The 14,272-nt window shown below is 47.2% G+C and overlaps 9 non-coding genes and 1 pseudogene across 9 annotated transcripts; all 10 read right to left on the bottom strand.

Moving 5' to 3' along the window:
* Positions 1 to 3,807: 3,807 nt before the first annotated feature.
* Positions 3,808 to 3,972, bottom strand: LOC148996421 (U1 spliceosomal RNA). Its single transcript, XR_016150303.1, has one exon. It is a non-coding gene; the product is annotated as a U1 spliceosomal RNA (small nuclear RNA).
* A 333-nt stretch (positions 3,973 to 4,305) lies between these two features.
* On the bottom strand, positions 4,306 to 4,496 carry LOC148996420 (U2 spliceosomal RNA). Its single transcript, XR_016148458.1, has one exon. It is a non-coding gene; the product is annotated as a U2 spliceosomal RNA (small nuclear RNA).
* A 1,111-nt stretch (positions 4,497 to 5,607) lies between these two features.
* Positions 5,608 to 5,772, bottom strand: LOC148996419 (U1 spliceosomal RNA). The gene has a single exon (XR_016150302.1). It is a non-coding gene; the product is annotated as a U1 spliceosomal RNA (small nuclear RNA).
* A 333-nt stretch (positions 5,773 to 6,105) lies between these two features.
* On the bottom strand, positions 6,106 to 6,296 carry LOC148996418 (U2 spliceosomal RNA). Its single transcript, XR_016148456.1, has one exon. It is a non-coding gene; the product is annotated as a U2 spliceosomal RNA (small nuclear RNA).
* Positions 6,297 to 7,407: 1,111 nt separating this feature from the next.
* LOC148996417 (U1 spliceosomal RNA) lies at positions 7,408 to 7,572 on the bottom strand. Its single transcript, XR_016150301.1, has one exon. It is a non-coding gene; the product is annotated as a U1 spliceosomal RNA (small nuclear RNA).
* Positions 7,573 to 7,905: 333 nt separating this feature from the next.
* On the bottom strand, positions 7,906 to 8,096 carry LOC148996416 (U2 spliceosomal RNA). The gene has a single exon (XR_016148455.1). It is a non-coding gene; the product is annotated as a U2 spliceosomal RNA (small nuclear RNA).
* Positions 8,097 to 9,207: 1,111 nt separating this feature from the next.
* Positions 9,208 to 9,372, bottom strand: LOC148996415 (U1 spliceosomal RNA). The gene has a single exon (XR_016150300.1). It is a non-coding gene; the product is annotated as a U1 spliceosomal RNA (small nuclear RNA).
* A 333-nt stretch (positions 9,373 to 9,705) lies between these two features.
* On the bottom strand, positions 9,706 to 9,896 carry LOC148996414 (U2 spliceosomal RNA). Its single transcript, XR_016148454.1, has one exon. It is a non-coding gene; the product is annotated as a U2 spliceosomal RNA (small nuclear RNA).
* Positions 9,897 to 11,007: 1,111 nt separating this feature from the next.
* Positions 11,008 to 11,172, bottom strand: LOC148996413 (U1 spliceosomal RNA). The gene has a single exon (XR_016150298.1). It is a non-coding gene; the product is annotated as a U1 spliceosomal RNA (small nuclear RNA).
* Positions 11,173 to 11,505: 333 nt separating this feature from the next.
* LOC148996412 (U2 spliceosomal RNA) lies at positions 11,506 to 11,730 on the bottom strand (annotated as a pseudogene).
* Between the last annotated feature and the right edge of the window lie 2,542 nt (positions 11,731 to 14,272).

The raw sequence follows: 14,272 nt of genomic DNA, 5'->3' as shown, positions 1-14,272 counted from the left end.
CTTCTTAAAATAAACCCTTTACTTTGATAACTAGATAAAACTGACATTTCTTTCTTGACCTCTTTCATTTCGTCATTAAAATCAAAACCATTATTAAAAAGATTAAAATATCTTTGTAGTCTTTTTTGCAGCCCCATCATGTATCTCTTTTCCCTATTCTTCTTGTCCCTTCCTACTTTCCTAAAAAACTGTCTTGTCCGGTCCTTTACCATCTCCCACCACTGTGCGCGTGTATCGTAAAAGTCTTGGAGGGTCTGCCATTGGCTGAACTGCTCCCTATATTCCTTTACTACATCCTCATCTTCTAAGAGGGAGCAGTTCAGCTTCCACAGCCCTCCCCCTACCGTCACACCTGTGGGCAGTGAAAGGGTGGAAGACAGCATTAAGTGGTCAGAAAAGAAAAGGGGGGTGACTGTAGCATCGGTTGGCGGGCAGTCTCTTGTAAAAATATAGTCGATGCGAGAGGCTCTGGAGCCATCACTACTGAACCAAGTGTAGCCCTCCTCTCTTTGATGCACATTTTTAAAACAGTCGACTAATTTAAAATCTCTCACTAAGCCCTGCAATAAAACCGTTGTCTTATCTACTTTAAAATCCTCTCCTACCCTCTTCCTATCTTTTTTTGATAAAACACAGTTAAAATCCCCTGCCACCACTAGGGGAGCCCTACCTAACATGTGGGACTGCAAGTCTTCTAAAAGCTCATACCTTTCACTTTTACCTGTAAAACCATACACATTAAGAACATTTAAATCTCTACCTAAAAAACTCAGATTTGCTAAAAGAGCCCGCCCTTCCCTCACCACTGTGCTGCCCTTCACCAAGATATGGGGATTTTTTATTAAAATAGCAACACCGTCATTTTTGTTTTGGTTTGATCCGCTCCATATGGAGGGACCAGGGAGCCATAATTCCTCCATCTTTGTGTACCTATTTAAAAAGGGCAAAGCACACTCTTGTATTAAAAACAAATCTGATTTACAAGTATTTAAAAAGGATAAAATGCTCTGTGCTCGTATGGTGGACCTCACACTTCTTACATTGATGGTTGAGATTGTGAGGGTCATGAGCAGTAAGGTAAAAAAGGTATGAGACATTTAAAATAGAAGACAATAAAAGACTACAATAAAATCATTAAAATCATGTGATTTCTTGTGGCAATTGCCTTACCCTCCTCCCAGATGGACTGGGGTCGGGGAGGCAAATGCTTACCACCTCCGGGGCTGCAGAGGAAACCTCTTGCAGCTCTTTTGGTGATGATGTTCTTAGCTTTACGTGCAAAAAGGACACCTCATTTGGGGATTCTAGGGGCCACACACGCTCCAGATCATCCAAAAAGGAAATATCTGAGCGATGTGCAGCCCTAGCTTTTTTCTCCTCTGTGTCAAACAGAGGAGATCCCGCAGGCCTTTTTTGCACCTGAGCATTTGGGAGTGAAAGCTCAGTTTCACTCCCACTGGTTTCTAAAACCACATCCGGAACCGTTTCTAATGAAGAATCTGTTTCTTCCTGCATCTCATCTCCTTCCTTATCTTTCACAGTGGTGGTGGCTGTTTGAATGTTTGACTCTGCCCCTGTGGCCGCCCCACTTCCTTCTTCTACCCCAATCCCTGAGGCTGGCAGGAGAGTTGCAATTCCCGCCAAAACCTCAGGGACCGCCTCCTCCTCCCTTTGTTCTTTTGTTTGGTGTGCTTGCGGGGCGGCCATTTTAAGCTTGTTGGCAAAACTTTTAGGGCAGTCTCTGTAGAGATGGGATGATTCTCCACAAAGATTGCACCGCCTGCCATTGGTACAGTTTTCAAAACTGTGACCAATTTCTTTGCACTTCCCACATACTAGTTCTTGGCATGCTTCGGCGAGATGCCCAACTCTTCCACATTTTCTACACAGCTTAGGCATTCCTTGATAGTGTATGTAGCCTCTGTTTTCTCCCAGCACAATCATAGAAGGCAGATGTTTCAGGCCCTGGTAGCCCCCAGCGTCTTCCCATTGTTTAATGGGAATCCGCCAGGAGCAATTCCAAATGCCATCCTCATCTAGCACTTTGACAGGCTGACTTCTAACAGTGCAAAATCTACCCAGCCAGACACAAATATCATCTCCAGTCACTGTTTCATTAAACATCCTGACAATCACTGTTTTAAGAGTGTTATCAGAAAGTTTCTCCACAGTGAACATGGAGAACTGGGCCTTAACAGTTTCAAACCGTTGCCAAAAATCATTTAGCAGGGAAGCAGCCTTAAAGCTAACATCAAATCCTTTGTTCAGGGGCAGAGTCATCAAACAATTCAAGTCCTCGGGCTTAAAATGTAAGGTCTTTTGGATCAGCTTCCTGGAAAAGTCCATGCGGGACATACCCAGGAGCTTCCCCTCGACCTCTCTAAATAAAAACCGCACGCTGTGGTGCCTCCGCACACCGGCACGAGCTGCCGACATGGTGGAGGCACCAACAGCCTAAAACTTTAAAAACACAATAAATATTCAATAAATAGACAATAAATAAATAAATAAATAAATAGATAAAAAGGTCTTACCTTAAAACTGAGCAGGAGTAAAATCAGCAGGTTCAATCTACCTCTCAAGAGATGTGTGGCTCGGGACACCAGAAGATCTCGAGCCAAGAACCTCCAAGAGGCGATCGCAGTCTCAACCGTCTGACAAGATACTTGATCTTAGCCAAAAGGCCGAGAAGCGATGACGCAGCGACGCCGAGGCGGGGGAGCCGGCAAAGGCCACGCCCACCTGGGCCGCGGCGAGAGGGTCTAAGGTCGCCGGCAAACAAGCTCAGCTCAGATTGGTTGACACCGAAAATGGATCACAACAGAGTGCACAGCAAAGACACTCTGGAGTGCAACCTGGGATTTTGGATCATCAACATTCCGCCTTAAAAGTGAGCGGGCAGACCAAAGCGTCCGTGGTAGAGACTTGAAACTCTGAGGGATGGTAGGACCGGCCCGGTACTACAACCTCACCAAGGCTCGCCCCGATCGGCCCCAAGGTGGCGCTGCAGCGATCAAAAGTACGAAATGGCTCGTAACTCCTCGACCGTCGGTCGCAGACCCAAGTGTCTTACATCACCGGAATCCTTGGCTCGAGCCGAACAAGATGCATGCCTCGGATTGGGTGGTCGCGCTGGCGAGATTTTCGGGTATTTTGGATTTTCTGAAAAACCTACTTTTGCACACTAGTCCTAGGTTTTTTGCCCGATCTGACCCAAACCGGTGCAGAAAGATTCTCTGGAGTCTGACTGCCAACAGGGATCGGGAAACAGTTGGAATTTCCATCCACGTTGGCGACGGTACGCCAAAACGTTGGGGGTGGGCGAGGCGGGCTTTACTTGAACGGCTATAACTCTCCAACGGAATGAGACAATTGCACCCAACTCGGTACACCTGTGTACGGGCTCAGCCCGTGGTCACGTGAAGAGGAATGCGGCGACTGGCCACTTGGTGGCGCTGTAAACAGAAAAAAACACAACATGGGTGGCTGTGTATCACGTGACGTTTCACACGTGCACAATGTTTTCATACCACATGATAGAACTCCTCATTCCGAACAACTTTGCCTCCAGGACAACTGCTGTGAACTAAGTCGTCCGTCAAATATTGGAGACTATTTGAAGAATTGAGGAGAAAAAAGAAAACCCTCCTCACACAGACCGGTCCTAGACTGTTTCGTATCTCTCGAGCAACCGCCGCAGTTCAACTCTCTGGACTGCCTCTGGATATTGAAGAAGTGGAGAAAAAAAACAAAACAAAAGAACCTCAAGTGGAGCTTTAACAATCTGCCCTTTTAACCAGTGTTGTCCAGGGGAGAGCGCGAACGCAGTCCCCCACTACCATAAATTATGCAGTCGAGATTCCCACATTTGGGGAATTCGCAGGGGTCAGCACAACCCAGAGTGCAATGGCCGAGCCTCGCCCTGGGTGAACCACCTTCCTGATCATGGTGTCTCCCCTGCCAGGTAAGTATGAATTCCCAGGCCTTCAGTCAGAAGCACCCTGTCCCTCTCCCCAATCCTCACCAGCGGTTTGCCAGTCAAAAAAGGGGCTTTTTTTTTTTTTTTTTGCACGCTCCGCATCCGGCTCCATGAGCCATAAATGTACATAATGCGCCGTCCCCGAATAGTGGACGGATCAGATGTTAAACCGACAGAGGAACAGGGGTTCCTTTTTGTCTTGTTTTTACACCACAATTCTACCCAGGCTAGTATAGCACATGATCACCTACAACACCCACTCACACTAGCTCCATTATCACCGTCTGCCACACAAGACCACTACATTTCTTTCATTGAACACTTTAGGAGGGTGCACCGTTCCCAGAAGTACTGCAATACCGGGTCGATGCGTGGAGTGGACGGAGCAAGCCCCTATTCCATCTCCCAGGACCAAAAATCAATTTAATATGTGGTGCCCGGGTAGGGCACGTATCAGATATTAAACTGATAAGAACAGATACTACACTTGATCTTAGCCAAAAGGCCGAGAAGCGATGACGCAGCGACGCCGAGGCGGGGGAGCCGGCAAAGGCCACGCCCACCTGGGCCGCGGCGAGAGGGTCTAAGGTCGCCGGCAAACAAGCTCAGCTCAGATTGGTTGACACCGAAAATGGATCACAACAGAGTGCACAGCAAAGACACTCTGGAGTGCAACCTGGGATTTTGGATCATCAACATTCCGCCTTAAAAGTGAGCGGGCAGACCAAAGCGTCCGTGGTAGAGACTTGAAACTCTGAGGGATGGTAGGACCGGCCCGGTACTACAACCTCACCAAGGCTCGCCCCGATCGGCCCCAAGGTGGCGCTGCAGCGATCAAAAGTACGAAATGGCTCGTAACTCCTCGACCGTCGGTCGCAGACCCAAGTGTCTTACATCACCGGAATCCTTGGCTCGAGCCGAACAAGATGCATGCCTCGGATTGGGTGGTCGCGCTGGCGAGATTTTCGGGTATTTTGGATTTTCTGAAAAACCTACTTTTGCACACTAGTCCTAGGTTTTTTGCCCGATCTGACCCAAACCGGTGCAGAAAGATTCTCTGGAGTCTGACTGCCAACAGGGATCGGGAAACAGTTGGAATTTCCATCCACGTTGGCGACGGTACGCCAAAACGTTGGGGGTGGGCGAGGCGGGCTTTACTTGAACGGCTATAACTCTCCAACGGAATGAGACAATTGCACCCAACTCGGTACACCTGTGTACGGGCTCAGCCCGTGGTCACGTGAAGAGGAATGCGGCGACTGGCCACTTGGTGGCGCTGTAAACAGAAAAAAACACAACATGGGTGGCTGTGTATCACGTGACGTTTCACACGTGCACAATGTTTTCATACCACATGATAGAACTCCTCATTCCGAACAACTTTGCCTCCAGGACAACTGCTGTGAACTAAGTCGTCCGTCAAATATTGGAGACTATTTGAAGAATTGAGGAGAAAAAAGAAAACCCTCCTCACACAGACCGGTCCTAGACTGTTTCGTATCTCTCGAGCAACCGCCGCAGTTCAACTCTCTGGACTGCCTCTGGATATTGAAGAAGTGGAGAAAAAAAACAAAACAAAAGAACCTCAAGGGGAGCTTTAACAATCTGCCCTTTTAACCAGTGTTGTCCAGGGGAGAGCGCGAACGCAGTCCCCCACTACCATAAATTATGCAGTCGAGATTCCCACATTTGGGGAATTCGCAGGGGTCAGCACAACCCAGAGTGCAATGGCCGAGCCTCGCCCTGGGTGAACCACCTTCCTGATCATGGTGTCTCCCCTGCCAGGTAAGTATGAATTCCCAGGCCTTCAGTCAGAAGCACCCTGTCCCTCTCCCCAATCCTCACCAGCGGTTTGCCAGTCAAAAAAGGGGCTTTTTTTTTTTTTTTTTGCACGCTCCGCATCCGGCTCCATGAGCCATAAATGTACATAATGCGCCGTCCCCGAATAGTGGACGGATCAGATGTTAAACCGACAGAGGAACAGGGGTTCCTTTTTGTCTTGTTTTTACACCACAATTCTACCCAGGCTAGTATAGCACATGATCACCTACAACACCCACTCACACTAGCTCCATTATCACCGTCTGCCACACAAGACCACTACATTTCTTTCATTGAACACTTTAGGAGGGTGCACCGTTCCCAGAAGTACTGCAATACCGGGTCGATGCGTGGAGTGGACGGAGCAAGCCCCTATTCCATCTCCCAGGACCAAAAATCAATTTAATATGTGGTGCCCGGGTAGGGCACGTATCAGATATTAAACTGATAAGAACAGATACTACACTTGATCTTAGCCAAAAGGCCGAGAAGCGATGACGCAGCGACGCCGAGGCGGGGGAGCCGGCAAAGGCCACGCCCACCTGGGCCGCGGCGAGAGGGTCTAAGGTCGCCGGCAAACAAGCTCAGCTCAGATTGGTTGACACCGAAAATGGATCACAACAGAGTGCACAGCAAAGACACTCTGGAGTGCAACCTGGGATTTTGGATCATCAACATTCCGCCTTAAAAGTGAGCGGGCAGACCAAAGCGTCCGTGGTAGAGACTTGAAACTCTGAGGGATGGTAGGACCGGCCCGGTACTACAACCTCACCAAGGCTCGCCCCGATCGGCCCCAAGGTGGCGCTGCAGCGATCAAAAGTACGAAATGGCTCGTAACTCCTCGACCGTCGGTCGCAGACCCAAGTGTCTTACATCACCGGAATCCTTGGCTCGAGCCGAACAAGATGCATGCCTCGGATTGGGTGGTCGCGCTGGCGAGATTTTCGGGTATTTTGGATTTTCTGAAAAACCTACTTTTGCACACTAGTCCTAGGTTTTTTGCCCGATCTGACCCAAACCGGTGCAGAAAGATTCTCTGGAGTCTGACTGCCAACAGGGATCGGGAAACAGTTGGAATTTCCATCCACGTTGGCGACGGTACGCCAAAACGTTGGGGGTGGGCGAGGCGGGCTTTACTTGAACGGCTATAACTCTCCAACGGAATGAGACAATTGCACCCAACTCGGTACACCTGTGTACGGGCTCAGCCCGTGGTCACGTGAAGAGGAATGCGGCGACTGGCCACTTGGTGGCGCTGTAAACAGAAAAAAACACAACATGGGTGGCTGTGTATCACGTGACGTTTCACACGTGCACAATGTTTTCATACCACATGATAGAACTCCTCATTCCGAACAACTTTGCCTCCAGGACAACTGCTGTGAACTAAGTCGTCCGTCAAATATTGGAGACTATTTGAAGAATTGAGGAGAAAAAAGAAAACCCTCCTCACACAGACCGGTCCTAGACTGTTTCGTATCTCTCGAGCAACCGCCGCAGTTCAACTCTCTGGACTGCCTCTGGATATTGAAGAAGTGGAGAAAAAAAACAAAACAAAAGAACCTCAAGTGGAGCTTTAACAATCTGCCCTTTTAACCAGTGTTGTCCAGGGGAGAGCGCGAACGCAGTCCCCCACTACCATAAATTATGCAGTCGAGATTCCCACATTTGGGGAATTCGCAGGGGTCAGCACAACCCAGAGTGCAATGGCCGAGCCTCGCCCTGGGTGAACCACCTTCCTGATCATGGTGTCTCCCCTGCCAGGTAAGTATGAATTCCCAGGCCTTCAGTCAGAAGCACCCTGTCCCTCTCCCCAATCCTCACCAGCGGTTTGCCAGTCAAAAAAGGGGCTTTTTTTTTTTTTTTTTGCACGCTCCGCATCCGGCTCCATGAGCCATAAATGTACATAATGCGCCGTCCCCGAATAGTGGACGGATCAGATGTTAAACCGACAGAGGAACAGGGGTTCCTTTTTGTCTTGTTTTTACACCACAATTCTACCCAGGCTAGTATAGCACATGATCACCTACAACACCCACTCACACTAGCTCCATTATCACCGTCTGCCACACAAGACCACTACATTTCTTTCATTGAACACTTTAGGAGGGTGCACCGTTCCCAGAAGTACTGCAATACCGGGTCGATGCGTGGAGTGGACGGAGCAAGCCCCTATTCCATCTCCCAGGACCAAAAATCAATTTAATATGTGGTGCCCGGGTAGGGCACGTATCAGATATTAAACTGATAAGAACAGATACTACACTTGATCTTAGCCAAAAGGCCGAGAAGCGATGACGCAGCGACGCCGAGGCGGGGGAGCCGGCAAAGGCCACGCCCACCTGGGCCGCGGCGAGAGGGTCTAAGGTCGCCGGCAAACAAGCTCAGCTCAGATTGGTTGACACCGAAAATGGATCACAACAGAGTGCACAGCAAAGACACTCTGGAGTGCAACCTGGGATTTTGGATCATCAACATTCCGCCTTAAAAGTGAGCGGGCAGACCAAAGCGTCCGTGGTAGAGACTTGAAACTCTGAGGGATGGTAGGACCGGCCCGGTACTACAACCTCACCAAGGCTCGCCCCGATCGGCCCCAAGGTGGCGCTGCAGCGATCAAAAGTACGAAATGGCTCGTAACTCCTCGACCGTCGGTCGCAGACCCAAGTGTCTTACATCACCGGAATCCTTGGCTCGAGCCGAACAAGATGCATGCCTCGGATTGGGTGGTCGCGCTGGCGAGATTTTCGGGTATTTTGGATTTTCTGAAAAACCTACTTTTGCACACTAGTCCTAGGTTTTTTGCCCGATCTGACCCAAACCGGTGCAGAAAGATTCTCTGGAGTCTGACTGCCAACAGGGATCGGGAAACAGTTGGAATTTCCATCCACGTTGGCGACGGTACGCCAAAACGTTGGGGGTGGGCGAGGCGGGCTTTACTTGAACGGCTATAACTCTCCAACGGAATGAGACAATTGCACCCAACTCGGTACACCTGTGTACGGGCTCAGCCCGTGGTCACGTGAAGAGGAATGCGGCGACTGGCCACTTGGTGGCGCTGTAAACAGAAAAAAACACAACATGGGTGGCTGTGTATCACGTGACGTTTCACACGTGCACAATGTTTTCATACCACATGATAGAACTCCTCATTCCGAACAACTTTGCCTCCAGGACAACTGCTGTGAACTAAGTCGTCCGTCAAATATTGGAGACTATTTGAAGAATTGAGGAGAAAAAAGAAAACCCTCCTCACACAGACCGGTCCTAGACTGTTTCGTATCTCTCGAGCAACCGCCGCAGTTCAACTCTCTGGACTGCCTCTGGATATTGAAGAAGTGGAGAAAAAAAACAAAACAAAAGAACCTCAAGTGGAGCTTTAACAATCTGCCCTTTTAACCAGTGTTGTCCAGGGGAGAGCGCGAACGCAGTCCCCCACTACCATAAATTATGCAGTCGAGATTCCCACATTTGGGGAATTCGCAGGGGTCAGCACAACCCAGAGTGCAATGGCCGAGCCTCGCCCTGGGTGAACCACCTTCCTGATCATGGTGTCTCCCCTGCCAGGTAAGTATGAATTCCCAGGCCTTCAGTCAGAAGCACCCTGTCCCTCTCCCCAATCCTCACCAGCGGTTTGCCAGTCAAAAAAGGGGCTTTTTTTTTTTTTTTTTGCACGCTCCGCATCCGGCTCCATGAGCCATAAATGTACATAATGCGCCGTCCCCGAATAGTGGACGGATCAGATGTTAAACCGACAGAGGAACAGGGGTTCCTTTTTGTCTTGTTTTTACACCACAATTCTACCCAGGCTAGTATAGCACATGATCACCTACAACACCCACTCACACTAGCTCCATTATCACCGTCTGCCACACAAGACCACTACATTTCTTTCATTGAACACTTTAGGAGGGTGCACCGTTCCCAGAAGTACTGCAATACCGGGTCGATGCGTGGAGTGGACGGAGCAAGCCCCTATTCCATCTCCCAGGACCAAAAATCAATTTAATATGTGGTGCCCGGGTAGGGCACGTATCAGATATTAAACTGATAAGAACAGATACTACACTTGATCTTAGCCAAAAGGCCGAGAAGCGATGACGCAGCGACGCCGAGGCGGGGGAGCCGGCAAAGGCCACGCCCACCTGGGCCGCGGCGAGAGGGTCTAAGGTCGCCGGCAAACAAGCTCAGCTCAGATTGGTTGACACCGAAAATGGATCACAACAGAGTGCACAGCAAAGACACTCTGGAGTGCAACCTGGGATTTTGGATCATCAACATTCCGCCTTAAAAGTGAGCGGGCAGACCAAAGCGTCCGTGGTAGAGACTTGAAACTCTGAGGGATGGTAGGACCGGCCCGGTACTACAACCTCACCAAGGCTCGCCCCGATCGGCCCCAAGGTGGCGCTGCAGCGATCAAAAGTACGAAATGGCTCGTAACTCCTCGACCGTCGGTCGCAGACCCAAGTGTCTTACATCACCGGAATCCTTGGCTCGAGCCGAACAAGATGCATGCCTCGGATTGGGTGGTCGCGCTGGCGAGATTTTCGGGTATTTTGGATTTTCTGAAAAACCTACTTTTGCACACTAGTCCTAGGTTTTTTGCCCGATCTGACCCAAACCGGTGCAGAAAGATTCTCTGGAGTCTGACTGCCAACAGGGATCGGGAAACAGTTGGAATTTCCATCCACGTTGGCGACGGTACGCCAAAACGTTGGGGGTGGGCGAGGCGGGCTTTACTTGAACGGCTATAACTCTCCAACGGAATGAGACAATTGCACCCAACTCGGTACACCTGTGTACGGGCTCAGCCCGTGGTCACGTGAAGAGGAATGCGGCGACTGGCCACTTGGTGGCGCTGTAAACAGAAAAAAACACAACATGGGTGGCTGTGTATCACGTGACGTTTCACACGTGCACAATGTTTTCATACCACATGATAGAACTCCTCATTCCGAACAACTTTGCCTCCAGGACAACTGCTGTGAACTAAGTCGTCCGTCAAATATTGGAGACTATTTGAAGAATTGAGGAGAAAAAAGAAAACCCTCCTCACACAGACCGGTCCTAGACTGTTTCGTATCTCTCGAGCAACCGCCGCAGTTCAACTCTCTGGACTGCCTCTGGATATTGAAGAAGTGGAGAAAAAAAACAAAACAAAAGAACCTCAAGGGGAGCTTTAACAATCTGCCCTTTTAACCAGTGTTGTCCAGGGGAGAGCGCGAACGCAGTCCCCCACTACCATAAATTATGCAGTCGAGATTCCCACATTTGGGGAATTCGCAGGGGTCAGCACAACCCAGAGTGCAATGGCCGAGCCTCGCCCTGGGTGAACCACCTTCCTGATCATGGTGTCTCCCCTGCCAGGTAAGTATGAATTCCCAGGCCTTCAGTCAGAAGCACCCTGTCCCTCTCCCCAATCCTCACCAGCGGTTTGCCAGTCAAAAAAGGGGCTTTTTTTTTTTTTTTTTGCACGCTCCGCATCCGGCTCCATGAGCCATAAATGTACATAATGCGCCGTCCCCGAATAGTGGACGGATCAGATGTTAAACCGACAGAGGAACAGGGGTTCCTTTTTGTCTTGTTTTTACACCACAATTCTACCCAGGCTAGTATAGCACATGATCACCTACAACACCCACTCACACTAGCTCCATTATCACCGTCTGCCACACAAGACCACTACATTTCTTTCATTGAACACTTTAGGAGGGTGCACCGTTCCCAGAAGTACTGCAATACCGGGTCGATGCGTGGAGTGGACGGAGCAAGCCCCTATTCCATCTCCCAGGACCAAAAATCAATTTAATATGTGGTGCCCGGGTAGGGCACGTATCAGATATTAAACTGATAAGAACAGATTTTTTTTTTTTTTTTTTATTATTTATTTATTTACAGTACAATGTTTTTCCAATTCACCCCACAAAAGCAAATATTCATCTTTTTCCATTCTTATTTTCCATATTTTAGCTTCCATTAACACTTTGTATTTCAATTCATACCACAATTGCTTTGATGTTCTACCTTCTCTTTTCTTTTTTACTTGAGCATTCCGTTCCTCCCACAATATCTCTTTACCAATACTTATTATGCACCAGATTATCCTTTCCTTTTTTGACTGTCCCAACCCTTTTCCTCCTACAATTAAGTCAGGGTTCAAAACAATATCAATTCTTACTAACCTTAACAGTTGTTGTATTCTTTTCCAAAAGCAATGAGCTAAATAACATTCACAAAAAACATGATGTAGAGTCTCGTCCCCTGGACAACCTCTTGGACAACCTCTTGTGCCTGTAGATCCTTGATTATACAATCTTTCCCTCACCGGCAATCTATTCAAAGCTACGAGCCAATTCAAATCCTTCCTCTCATTACTTAAATTTTCATGTTGAATACATTTCCACTTAACTTTTTTCTTTCTCATTTCTGCTTGTTGTGTTACTACCATTTTCTCTTTTAAATCTTGATATAATTGTTTATGATTTTTTAGTAACTCCTCCTTTACACAACCAGGATGGGCTCTTAAAAACAAAATTAACTTTTCATATTGCCAAGGTCTACTCTCAGCCTTTGGTCCTCTGTTGTCCAAGGGAACAATTCTCCTTAATGGCAGAGCTGCCCACAATTTTACAAAATACATAGCTTTATGCTCCACATTATTTATAAGTATCTTACATAAAAAACAAATGTAAAGTACCTCTAACTTTAAAGGAATACACACCACCGCTCTACCTCCTTCTTCAACCTCTAGGTACATCTGTTCCCTTTTAACAGGTTCATATTTCCCACCCCATATAAATGAAAAGACCAACCTAGTCAAAATTAATTTACTTTTCGCAGGAATTGGAAAGATTAGGGCTAAGTAAATCAAACTAGACAACAGATCTACCTTAACTACTAACCCCTTCCCCGTAATACTAAGCTTTCTGCTCCTCCAAATGTTCAATTTCTTTTTTACCCTCTCAATTTTTTCCTCCCAATTTAGTTTAGCCGAATCTTTATGATAAAATTTAACCCCCAAAATTTTGATTCCCGTAGGACACAACGAAAAACCGTGCCTCACCTCTTTCCTTCCTTTCCATTTTCCACAATACATTAATGATGATTTGGCATAGTTTATGGCCGAGCCAGTAGCTGCACAATACATTTCCAATATTTGCACCACTTTATCCAACCCTCTATCTGTAGACATAAATACAGTTGTATCGTCTGCATACTGAGATACTTTTACCCGTTCACCCAACCCTCCCGGTATGTGCACTCCTTCAATGTATTGCTCGTTCCTTATTCTTTCTGCCAAAGGCTCTATAAACAAGACATACAACAGAGGAGACAATGGACATCCCTGCCTAACACCTCCCCTTTGTTCAATCGGTTCACTCAAAACCCCATTTATCTTCACCCTACTATGTACTTCATTATATAGGACCCTTACCCATGAGATAAACTCTTCCCCAACATTCATTTCCCCTAATACCTTAAATAAGAATTCATGGTTAACCCTGTCGAAGGCTTTCTCCTGATCTAGACTCAGTATGCACAAAGGCAGATCTCTCTCTTCAACCCAGCTAATGATATCTCTTATGAGCAATAAATTAAAAGAACCAGCCCTTCCCTTAACCCCACAAGTTTGATCTGGATTCACTAATACCGACATCACCTCCAGTAACCTATTTGTTAAACACTTACTTAAAATTTTATAATCAGTTGTTAAAACGGTTATTGGTCTCCAATTTTTTATATCTTTTTTTTCACCTTTCTTGTGGATTAGGTGTATTACCCCCGAACTCATAGACTCAGTTAACTTGCCTGTCTTATACACCTCTCTATATACCATCACCAAATCTTTTTTTATGATGTCCCAAAAGCACCCATAAAACTCTTTCGGCAACCCATCCCCCCCTGGAGTTTTATTCCCTTTCATTGAGGTAAGGGCTGCTTTAATTTCCTCTTCCTTGATCTCACCCCCTATTTTTTCTCTATGTTTCTTAAGTAGGACTCTCTTTATACCTCCCAATAACTCCCCTTCCTTCCTCCCATCTACCTCTCTTTTAGAAAACAGTTCCTTATAAAAGCCACAGACATATTTAAACATGTTTTCTTTACCTTTAACTTCTCCTTTTTCTGACATAAACCCATCAATTATTTCCCCTCTCTGTTTCTGTTTTATTGTTTGAAAAAAATATTTAGTTACTTTCTCATCTTTTTCCCTTTCCTCTACCTTTGCTAAAAACGCAAACTCCTTTGCCTTTTTAGTATAGTACATTTTAATTTTCCCCTTTATGTCCGCAATTTCCTCCTCTCTCACCTCTAACCCAACATTTTGATTTGCCATTATTTTTTGCAATCTATTATTGTCCTTCCAAACCTCCCTCCTTTCCTGTCTTCTTTTCTTTTCTGTATATCTTATGCAAAACCCCGCAATTTCTTTTTTCATCACCTCCCACCATTCTAAAAGCGATACATACCCCACTT

The sequence above is a fragment of the Pimephales promelas genome, chromosome 2, assembly GCF_988280905.1.
Source record: "Pimephales promelas chromosome 2, fPimPro1.hap1.1, whole genome shotgun sequence".
Classification (NCBI taxonomy): domain Eukaryota; kingdom Metazoa; phylum Chordata; class Actinopteri; order Cypriniformes; family Leuciscidae; genus Pimephales; species Pimephales promelas.
This window is presented reverse-complemented; position numbering and strand designations above follow the sequence as displayed.